The sequence below is a fragment of the Marmota marmota genome, unplaced genomic scaffold, assembly GCF_001458135.2.
Source record: "Marmota marmota marmota unplaced genomic scaffold, marMar, whole genome shotgun sequence".
NCBI classification, from domain to species: Eukaryota; Metazoa; Chordata; class Mammalia; order Rodentia; family Sciuridae; genus Marmota; species Marmota marmota.
The window spans coordinates 3,488,062-3,500,221 of record NW_026000037.1 but is presented as its reverse complement, the minus strand read 5'-3'; positions in this window follow the sequence as shown (position 1 = coordinate 3,500,221).

The window sequence follows — 12,160 nt, the reverse complement described above, 5'->3', positions numbered from 1 at the left end:
ATTCCATCATAGTCTAAGAACATTTCTCAAGAGATCATCGGTTGATATAGCATATTTGCTGCAACAAATTAATTCCCATTTATTTTCTAAAGTGGTAAGTCAAAAAATGTCCCTCACTTTGTAGAGATAAAAACATGAAGAGGTCCGATTAAAATGCACGGATGTCACATGATGTATATCACCAAACAGGCACAGTGTGAGTCTGAAGTATGGACAAGCTTTCCACATGAGATCATGCTGCGATCTGTGTGCAGACACTGGGATACGAGTGAATATAAATTCCTCCTTTGTTTCAGAACTCAGAGAGATTGAGAAACTACCCAGTTGGACTATCAGCCAAAACAAAGGTTCTGTGAAAATACGGCAAGTTTAATTCTACCAAATACGGATAAAACAACAACTCCTTTTTCGAATGTTACCGGATCCTTCAGGCCAGATGCAGGGTTTCTGGGACGTCCTCAGCCAGGGTCTTTTCTGGGGTTTGGTTTTGTGAGCCCTCACCGCTGAGGCCTCGCCGGCTGCCGTCTCCCCTCTGCGTCTCTATCCCTCCCTCCTCCCACTTTCCTTCTTCAGCTTCTCACATTAGCTGGAGTCAGTGTCATGATCATCCCCAGCCACTGGGCCACCAGGGGAACAAATCACGGAGACCACGCAGAACTGTCCCAGCCCCGGGTGAGAACCTGCCCTGATCCCGCAGCACCCCTGAGGCCAGCTGGTCGTCCCAGGTGGTTCTGGGTGCACACGTCAGGGTCTTCATCGCTGGAGCTGCACCCTAGGAGGGGACAGAGGTACCTGTCTAGGGGACTGTGTGCCCGCCACTGGAGTCTCTCCATAAGAGCAGAAGTCATGCTGTGGACACGCCATGTGAATTCAGGCCCAGGAGGAAACGGGAAATCCAGAAACAGAGGGATGAGGAAGAGCAGGGAAAGAGCCGAACCAGCACTGGGAGGTGGTGGTGGGTGTCCAAATGGCAGAAGGAAGTTGAAAAGGCAGGAATTCTGCGACTGAAGAGAGAGAGAACCAGCAGGCTCGGCGGGGTGCTCCGAGGAGCAGGAGTCAGGGGCTGCAATAGAGGCTGTGTGAGGGGGGGTGCTCAGAGTGACCCAGAAAGAGGGTGACGCACGCTCCCAGATGTGCCAGCCAGGACTCCGCCAACTCCCGCAGGCCACTTGGTGAACCCTCTGAAAGAATGAGCGGGGACGGGGGACAGGAACTGGCTCCTCGCTCTGTCTCTTCCTCCCTCAATGAACTCAGCTGGAAAAAGCTGAGCTGAAGTGCGATGGCTGGTTTGAGGTGGGAGGGTTAGGACAAGGTTTGCTTGACCAAGACAGGCCAGACCTGGACGGCCGAGGAGAGAGGCAGGAGGAAACTGCAGGCCTGAGGAGGCACTGGAGACGGGCGTTTGGTGGAGGCTTGTTGTATCCATTCTTACTTACACTGCCAACAGGTCTTGGGAGGACGGAGAGACAGCCCTGGCCTTGAGGACCTGCGGTGGTTGGAGAAACAGGGTTTGCAGGGACTCGACAGCCAGCTGTGAGGTTCTTAAAGGCCGGAAGACATGTTCCCATTAGAGTTTGAGAAAGAGGAACCTTGTGCAAAAGTAGATCTTCATAGCCACCGAGTTCAGAGACAAAAGGTGGAAGGAGCTGCGCAGAATCAAGCAACGGTCATGAGGAATACACCTGGTTCTGCTCTTCAAAGATCCAGGGCCAGGGGCACAGGGGCATCATGTTCTGGAAGTAAGTTCACACCTGTGAAGACACATTCAGGTCCCCCCTCGTGAGCAGAGCGCTGAGTGTGTCACCTGCTCTGATCCAGCCCTGTCTGGCAGCACGTGCCTTTGCTGAAGGAGTCAGTCCCTTCAAGGAATACACCATCAAGGGGTCCTTTTATTTTTACCTACAGCATCCCAGATGGAAGAAGTTAGCTGTGTTAGGATTAATGTGTTCGATATGCAGGAAACTTTTTGTCAAATACAGTTCCTTAAAAGGAAGAAAGAAGCAGTGGTCTTAAAATAGTATGTTGGCTTTGGCTTCTCTCCACTGTTGACAAAGTGAAAAAGAAAGTTGATTAATCTTTTGTTGATGTCAACAATATAATTCAATTTAACTTGGGCAGACAAAATTGTTCCTAGTAGCTGACACACTTCCAGTTTTATTTCCTGACAAAAGTGTCCCTTTTAGACCATACACACACCTGTTCTATGAAGAGGGCTGGACTGCCATCCGTTATGCCCCGCCATCAATGGTGGGACCCTATTATTTATTGGAGGATGGTTTCTACAGCCCCCTCTGGTTTAAACATTCCAGAATTTGTGCTTGTCTCTTGGGTTGGTTCCCAAGAGTCAGTTAAAGGAATGACTTAAAGGAGAACTGCACTGTCTGCATGATTTCCCCCACAGGACTTCAGAGCAAAAGGCTGTTTCTTTAGACAATATTGCAAACAGTTATTTCTCAAGATAAGATTGATGATCCAAGAAAAACCTAGAAATAACTTCTACATATTTTTTTTCTCATTTTTCTCCTACGTCGAAAATATACAACGCACACACACAGACACACACATAAAATCTTCAAGAATAGGTGGTACATCTCTATTCCACTTATTTTCTTGATGTTCACGTATTAATCAAAAGTAGCATCCTTCCCACGAGAACAACTTTGGTTTTCTGTTTTTAAAAATAATTTCCTTTTGATTTGTAAGTTCTGTGCAAAGCATTATTATAAAGAAAAATGGTAATGGATACCTCCTGGGTACTGTGTCCACAACCATACTGTGTAGATAAAGTATGGCAGGCTACTCTTTAAAATGGATTTCTCTGCATTTCAAGAGTGCAACATAAAGCACAAGGAACTGTTTGTTCAGATTCATTTCATTCTGTTGGACGTGACTTGGGTGCAGGGACAGATATTGATGTTGAAGTCAGAAGTGGATAATTTCTGTGCTTTAAAATATGCATGTTAGAACCATGACTCTCTTGGTAGATAATGGAAAAGATAACATACTTTCTTTTGGTAATCATTAGGTATTCCCTTTATTTTAAGAAACCATAGTTCTTAGCCTGAATCTATCAAGGGTCAATTTTTTTAAAAAGATGCCCGAGTTTCTCCCTCACACCCCCTCCTCTGTCCCTCTCCCACCTCTTGCTGTTTACCCCACAATGCCCTCTGGGCTCCTCTGCTGAGTGCAGCATGCACAGGCTGAAGGTCCAGGACTCTGCTCAGATCAGTCCTTTCCTGTAAGACGTCTCTCTTTATTGCTTACAATTCAACCCATCACTCAGGGGCTTGATCCAGTGGACTTTGTCTGTAGGAGATCGCCTCAACATCCTAAAAGAGATAGCTAATAGGCTGAACTTGAAGCAGCAATGAATTTAAAATATGGAGTTACTGTATTTGGCTATTTCAATTCTTAGTGCTGCTGTTCTGAGCAAATCCCTTCAGCTTTCCTGATATTACTTTCTTACCCCTAAGGAGAGCAGCTCAGCTCAAACATTTTTCTGCAACTATTTCTATGTTCAAATATATTGATTTGTAGTATTTTTTTCTTAAAAAATATGGCAAACTCATATAGAATAAAAGATGCAAAAATGTATAATAATACACATTTCAATGAATTCCATTTTTATTAAATGAATGTGTATTAAATGTATGCGTATATTTATCCCTCATTTTAAAAAAATCTCCCTGAGAGAAGTAATTATTCTTAAAATTTCCTTCTGTTTCTCTGGTACACAAAAGCTGTCTTAGGACATGGCATTTTTTCTGCATTTCACAGGGACAGGAGAGGACAGGAGAGGTCATGAGGCCACCAGGTGAGCCCTGCAAGGTGGCACTAGTGGGTCCCCCTCCAGCCTTCCTCTTCTGTCTGCGGGCTCCTTGGTAACCTGAAGGGTGACCCTGGCGTGCTGAGCTGCTGGGGCTCCCTGCTGGCCTGCTGACCGACGTCAGGCTGTGTGGCAGGGAGCGTGGGTCACAAGGTGAACATTCACTGAATTTATTATTTCCATGATATAAACCAAAAGTATAATTTGCATTGAATATTTTCCAAACACCAGAGAGAATCAATTCTCCACAGACTGAAATAAATGTAAACACGTTATGTGTCTCTTTTTTTTTTCTTTAACCAATGTGGCAATTTTTCTTTTTTCCTTTTTTTTTTTGAAAAAAAAAAATCAGAAATGCAAGATTTTATGTGCCTCATGTTTGGAGCCACAGGACTGCCTGCTGCTCCTTGTTCACGGAAACATTCTGACTCTGGATTCATGAGCGACTTTCTGAGATGTTTCAGACAGATCAAAACGTAAGGGAGTACACAGCAAATTACAAGATGCTGTGATTTTCAAATTTGAAATCTTCATTACTTAGATCAGCAACTTGTTTTTATTATGCAAATGATGAGCAAGCGCTCCTACCCTGTCACACAACCTGATTTAAAGTCTTCATTTTTCTTTTTTGTATTTCTCATTAAAAAAAAAAAAAAAACTGTACTAATTACACGGCTTTAAAAATCAAGGACACTCTTCCTTAGGGGAAATTATGAAGGCAGCTTTGTTAATGAGACACATTTTTTTATTGATCATCTATGTTCCATGCTGATGGTAGTAAACTGATTTTAAATTTCTGATATGAAATATTCATAAATTTATGAAAGTGCTGTAATAATGATCCAATCTAAATGAAGTTTTCTTGAGGAAGTAATTGGGAAAATTGAGAGTAAAGAATGAAGTAGGAAGGTAACTGGGAGAAGACACAACTTTGCTGACGACCCTGACACAGATGAACCTTCAAGGCAAGGAAACGCCCTCTTCAACCTGAACACTTCTTTCTTCTGTGATGAACTTGACACTCTCGTGACAACCTAGAAATAGGCCTCACCGTCTAACTAGCAGCAAGACCCACACCCTGCCTTTGAGGCCTTACCTTCTTTCTGCCTTGCCTTCTGTGTTTCTTTGTATCACAGGCTGAGTGGGAGGCTCCGCCAGGCTGCCCTACCACAGTGGAAAATGAACGCCCCAAGTGTCACTTACTCTTATTTCTGCAAAGAGATGGCAACCACCTACATCTTGATATGCACAGTGTGTAGATGAGGACTTTATATATTTGGGTGGGTGACCCCTCACGTCTGTACCCATTCAGACACTCATCATGTACATCATGTACATACGTTTCCTCAACTATTTGTTTCTGTGATTTTAGAAATAAAATGGAGAAACTAAATTAAAAGAAACTAAATTAAACAAACTTTTGGCCATACACAATGTGAAATGAAAATTTTTGTCAAGACTGAGACTCTTGAATCAAAAAAGTCCTAAACACAACTATATCATTAGTCACCTGGGTTTATCTCCAGGCCAAGGAAAACCTGCTAGGAGAGACGCAGCTGGAAAATCCCAGAATCAAACATTAGACCTCTCTGGGTTGACTTAGAGTGTTGGTTACTCCCAATAATAGCTGATCATCTATGTGTGTCCTGTCACCTGCCGTGTTCTGAAAAGTCAAAAATAAATAAGAGATTTTCATCTTCACCTAAGGGAAAGGAGAAAGTTCACTTCTAGGGCAGATATATAATGTGGAGCCTCAGTTAGAAGCAAAACACAGAAGGCCACACTGTCTCTGTGAAGATGCTCTGCTGCTGAGCAGTGACCTAGACCAAAGGACCTCCCAGCGAGGGCACTGTTATCTGATTTTAGGAGTCTAGACAGTGTCGCTCCACAATCCCTTCACTGAGGGCTGTGTGACATCATCACAGACACGGTCACATTTCTAAACCGTCCTTGCTCAGTGGAGTTCCCCCAGGGCTTGTCCCTTTATGAATTCAAGGTGGCTGTATCACCTCCAATTGGTGCCATAATGTCCACAGACAAGGACAGATCGACCTCCTTCCATGGTGCCCTTCATTCAAAATCCTAAGTGCTGTCTCAGAAGTCCTGCAGAAGACTTCTTGCCTTTCATTGGCCAGAATTTCCTAACATAATGGTTCTTAAGCCAATCACAGGCAAGGGAAATGGCAGGTAGGGTGTGCAAAAGTAGAAACCACCCCAATACCCATCACCCGATGAAGGGTGGACAGAATTGTGGTATATCCACATAATTTTTCTGTGATATTCAACTACACACAGGGTTGCAGGGTTGACATCGGCCACTGCATGGGCAAACCTTGAGAACACGATGCCATTTGAAGGACTCCAGTTACCAAGGCCACTGTGGTAGTCACAGTGGACCTTCAGGGTAGTAATTCAGATAGAACAGTGATCAAGGAACAGGTGTAGGTTAATACAATTTCTAGGACACATGGCAGAGTCCAGGAAAGTGCCAAATGTGCAGCTCCCATTGTCCTGGCACATGGAGGGATCACGGGGTCGCCTTCCCTGTACTGATATGTGACCACATGCACAGAACTTTGCAAACCAGAGAAGCACACCAGACGTTGGTGTTCAGAGTCTCACTGAGGCTCTGTCACTCAGGCAGGTTGACTACCCGTGGGCTCTTCTCCCACCCTCAGGGGCTGGTCCACACTGCAAGATGGAGTCTCCCCACTCTGGATCACACTGGGGATGGTCCACCCGGACCAGGAGAGCACACTGCTCCTATCAGGCCTGCCGTGGCCAGAAGGGCAAGGCCAGGACCATTTCTAGACTAGCTGATTTCTTTCCTATATACTATTTTACTCTCTAAATAAAGAGAAATAACAAATAAATAAATCAGTAACCAAGAATTGTGTTTTTCCAATTTAGTCAGCATAATTGAATATATATAGCAAATAAAACTCTAAATACTACCTGTGTCAGACTCTGGTACCTGTCCTGTCACCATACATCTGGCCTCCTGGGGAGCTCCTTTCATTGAGTCATGACTTGACCACATGGCACGGAATGACGGTGCCCTGGAAGATGTCACTGTGCTTGGGAAGGACGCTACTCAGTCTATCACATCATGCGTTCATTGATAGGAACTCTCAGGAAAGATCAAGAGCAGTCTGCATTGTAAGTGGTCTTGCTTTGCTATTGTAAGTGGCTCTGGACTGCTAAAGACGTGAAGGCAAATACGTCATTCAGTTTCAGTCAGAATATTGATTGTGCAAGTTAGAATGTCCTCATCAGCAGTAACCAGCACCAAAATTAGCTGAGGCTTCAAAACAGAGATGCATTTCCTCACAAGCAGCAGCCTGGGGCGGTGGGCGCTTATGGATTTAGCTGCTTTGATTCCGAGGCATCGAAGGTCATCTGTCCTCCTGCTCTTCACCACAGCCACACAGTGACCACCAGAGCTCCCAGCCTTGTGTGCTCATTCCTCATTCAAAGGCAGAAGGCCAGTGGGTGCCAGGACTTTAGAACAGTATAAAAATTGCTTCACAATTACCAGAAACCAGAAATCTCTTCAGCTGATCCATTTGAGACACTTCTGCTCAGTCTCATTGGACAGAACTGCGTCAGCAGCCAAAGCTCAGCTCAAGGGTGAAAACGCAGAGAATGCAAGGGCGGGGACGAAGCAGCCACAGGACAATAGCTGCCCTGTGGATCCTCGCAGACATGCTGTCCGCTGGCTGCTGCGCTTTGGTCCTTTATCTTCTGCTTACCTCGTTTCCTTACCTATGATCCATGCCTGTCTTCTGTCATGCGCATCCTCCCCTGTGCCCTCTGAGATCTGTTTTGGAAAGAGGTTCCTATCTGTGCGTCCCTGCACATACGCACACAGAGCCCTCTCTAAACTCGCCTTATACAACCTCACTTGGAGGTCTTCTCTGGCTCCATTTCCATGGACACTGAGTCATCAGTCTGTAACGCAGGAGGAATTTTACAACAAACAGCACAGATGGCTTTAAAGTTTGTGAACAGCAAAGAACAGCACTCTTTTCCAAGTTAACCACGTTTTCAGATATAGTTCTTAGAATGGTCCTTTGACAGGAACATTTCCATTGTGTTCTCTTCTATTCCTGCTGTTTGATCTGGAATTGTCACTGAGCCAGGAGATCACTGATCCGGGGAGCGCAGCTCTGGGCAGCTCCTAACTCAGCGCACCCCTCCCTGCCCTGGTAAGAGCAGCTGAGCTTGGATGAAGATTTTTGGGACACAGCTGTGTCGATTTAAAGAAGGGAGGGAGGTGACAGACAAGGAGAGGATAAAGCCAAAAGTTATTAGATGTTGTTTTATCTGATGTTTTATGATTTGACTGTAAAAATCAAAGAATAAAAGAACTATGAAAATGCACGGGTGTGCGGGATCTGGAACACATAGTTTTTATCAATCCAGAAAAAATTCTAGTGACCTAAAAAGTAGTAAAAGTATTGAATACAGTATGGTTTTATAGAAAAACAGAACATCACTGACTGGGCAAAAAGAAAATGCCTTATAAAATTATTACAACTTTCAAAGTTTGTTTTGTTTAGCCATGATGATAATTCTAAATTAGTTCATGGTATTGATCTTAGCATAATAAAATTAAAGCTATGGAAAAACAGATTCATTTAACTTTAGTTATATGTGTCATTTGAAGGTTCTTTCAAGTATTATAAATAGATTTAAAATAGTAATAGACTTGATAAGATACAATTGAGATCACATATAAATTATGATCACCACTGTATAGAATTAACCACACATATAGACAAGCACTGGTAAGAAAGATCAAAAAATCCAACACTAGCCAGGTGCAGTGGTGCACACCTGTGATCCCAGTAGCTCTGGAGGCTGAGGCAGGAGGATCGTGAGTTCAAAGCCAGCCTCAGCAAAAGCAAGGCACTAAGCAACTAAGTGAGACCCTGTCTCTAAATAAAATACAAAACAGGGATAGTCAAGTGCCCCTGAGTTCAATCCCTGGTACCCCACCCACACCCCGACAAAAAAATCCAACACTGATATGTTAGGGTGATATGAATACATTTTTATTTCTATTTTTACGTTAATACTGTTATGCTGCTGAATTATTTTTATTATAGTAGGTAAAATTATAAGACATTTCTTCACATTGTTGTATATTACCCAATCGACCTAGCACCTTACACCTAATATCTAGCACTATCTGAAAATATCTTCTATGTGAAATACAGATAGGAATTTTCTTTCTGTTAAGTAAGAGACATGACTATCTCATCCATGCAGAGACTATCCGTAAAGTTATAATTTACAATGGGGGAAAGACAGAGAGTGTGGATACTTTTCCCTGTGTGAGCTTTGTGGGTATGTTAAAGCTGGTCCATCCTTGAGCAGGAAAACGAATTCATTGTGTCTTATTAAGTAGTCACAGTCATTCTGTGAAGTAGAAATTGATTTTTAGAAATATTCCAGAGTCACTGGCACACAAACCATGAAGGAGATGTTTAGGATGCTAAAACTCTTACACAGAAAATTGAATGGATTTCCTTTTTAAATCCATTAGACTTTGTGGTTGTGCAATAGGTCAGAAGCTCCTTTTAAACGATGGCTTGATATATTGCAGGTTTCCTTCCCTCTGTAGACATCTTTACTGGGAGCCCATCACTGTAGTTTGAGTCTGAACTGTCACGTGTCCTTAACAGGCCCACACACTGAAGGCTTGGTCCTCAGCCTAGCACTAGTAAGAGGTGGAAATATTTTAGGTCACTGGGAGTGTGACCTTGAAGGTAACTTTAGCATCCTGCCCCTCCTCACTCTCGTGCACATGAGGTGAGAAGTTTTGCTCCGCCATATACTTCCCTCCTTTGCCATCCGGCACCCCTACCTGAGGCCTCAGAGCAAGGGTTCCCTGATCTTGGAACCTAGAAAACCATGAATCAAGATGAAACTTTTTTTCCTTATAAACTGACGCTCTGAGGTGTGTGTTTTAGTGACTGAAAGCAGACTAACCTCCCATCATCTCCAGTTTGTTATGGAAATAGGAAGAGAGGTGACTTTGAGAAGACTCAGAATGTAACTGCAAGAGCTGCCCATCAACTGTACTGGTAGGTGGCTGTAATGTTTTAAAAGCCTACATGAGATAGCAGTGTGACAAGTTTGAAAGCAACATTCACATAAGTCATTGAATTTCCATTGGCTTATCTTTCCACTACATTTTAAGATAATGGCCTAAGGTGCTGCTCCCTCGGGCTAACAGGAGCAGTGGTGCAAGAGGACTCTGCTCTGCTCTCCTGGCTGAAGGGGAGGACTGCAGTCTCCCAGGGCAGCGATGGGCTCCTGGAAGTCATTGCTCTGCTGATTCGGAGCAGCCCTGGGGTCCTGTGGAAGGCGGCAGTCTCTCAGGGTAGGTTTTACCTGTGTGGCTGAGGGGTGTCTTTCCAAACCCTCCTTGTCCTCAGGGTGGCTTAATTTCTGTAGTATTGGGAAAAATCTCACTTATGAGTCAAGGTCTTCATTACCTTCTCAGGGGAGAAAGGCAACCCTCTTTGTTCCTGCTTCTCAACATCTTTTCTGTTTTCTCTGCCCTGATTTTTAAAAAATGTGTTTGTCCCTGTGGCTTTTTTCCACTGATTATTATTTTGTCCCACATCCTCTCTCTTGCCGTGAAGATGCTCTTGCTCAGCAGAATCTGAGCTGCTTTTAATGGTTCAACTTTCCATTTTCTATTAAATGCATAGAAAAAAATTCTGTGTACTGTCTATTTATATGCATAGCACATTTAAACAGACATTGTAATATGGTATATATGATTTCTGTCATTTTCTTTCTAAACATTGTCAAAAATATTGGCTACTGTGAATGAGACTTTAATTGATATGGATTAGGATTCGAGGAAACGTAGGTGATTTTGAACACATCAATGGAAGATGCTGACTACGCCCTTCATTTGGTTGATATCTTCCTGTAACTTAGTCTCCATGAGCTATACACAGCAAAACATGCATATTCTTGCTTCTATAATATAGGTGCAAAGAAACTCTCAGTTAAGAGTATTATGAATATTGCTCATGGTTATTTCAATTCACAAGGCTTTTGTAACATAAATTCTGGAAAAAAATAATGTGCTTGAAGTTAGGAATTATTTTTTCCCAAATGCTTAGATAAGGAATGATAAGTAATCACTGTTGCTCATAACACAAAATGTATTTCCATTAAAAATGGGGCTAGGGGCTGGGGATACAGCTCAGTTGGTAGAGTGCTTGCCTCGCATGTACAAGGCCCTGGGTTCAATTCCCAGCACCACAAAAAAAGTGCTCCGATTTCCTAACAGCAGTTGTCACAAGGCCATGCGCCATTCAGCCTTCAGTCTCCCTCCACAAGAGCCTGCCTGTGTGTGGCTCTGCTGCTCAACCTTGGGTACAAACAGGAACATACACAGGGAACATGGTCTTTATTTAGAAGGGTCTTCTCTTTAAAACCACCCTTTTGGAGAGCTACGTTTCCCCCAGCTGTGTGCTGCTGTAGCGAGTCATTACATTTAATAGTAGCTGCCCTTAATTTATGGCCATGGGAGGAAATAATCACATTTAAAGTAAAGCCACAGCTTTTAAAAGGAGAGGTACATACTGCAACATGTCCCCATAAAAGCAGCTGTTCCCAAGGACCACACTGCAGGGATTTCTGCCTTTATCCCACCCGTTTGCACTATGAAGAGAAAAGGCAGCCCTTCACTGAGAACAGCACTGAGTCCTGGCAAGTAGAGGAGGAGCGAGTTCCTCGTTGCTCTTCAGTGGTTTTATCTAGCCTGGATACGACTTCTGACACTTTGTTTTGAAGCCCTTCCTCTGCTTCTGCTTTGGCATTTCCATCTGCACCAAAATAAAGCACTGAGGAGAGACATTAATGATCTCTCAGAATCTAATGAGATATCGATTTTCATTGGCTCTTGGATTTAGATAATTTATGTCTTCAGATCGAGAGGAGGACATGTTCATTATATCATTCCCTATAAAACCATGATACCCTGAGATAGGGAATAGATCATTTTACCAGATGAAAATGAAACAAAATTTTTAATTTCTAAAACACTCATCTGAAGTCTGTTTTCTAAAGTAAAATGAATAAAAATGATTCATTTCAAAAAGCAACTTTCTCTAATGTAAGAGGTTACGGACACACTTTCCATAGTTGCATATTTTGCAGAAAAGAATGATCATGGGAGAAACTCTGAGTTTCCAGGTGGATTTAACAAAACATTGCACTTATGTGATGATACTGAACTGGTCCCATAGCACAAAACCTGGACCAACTTACTCAGTTAATTTTAGGTGTTGGAAATAATTTCAT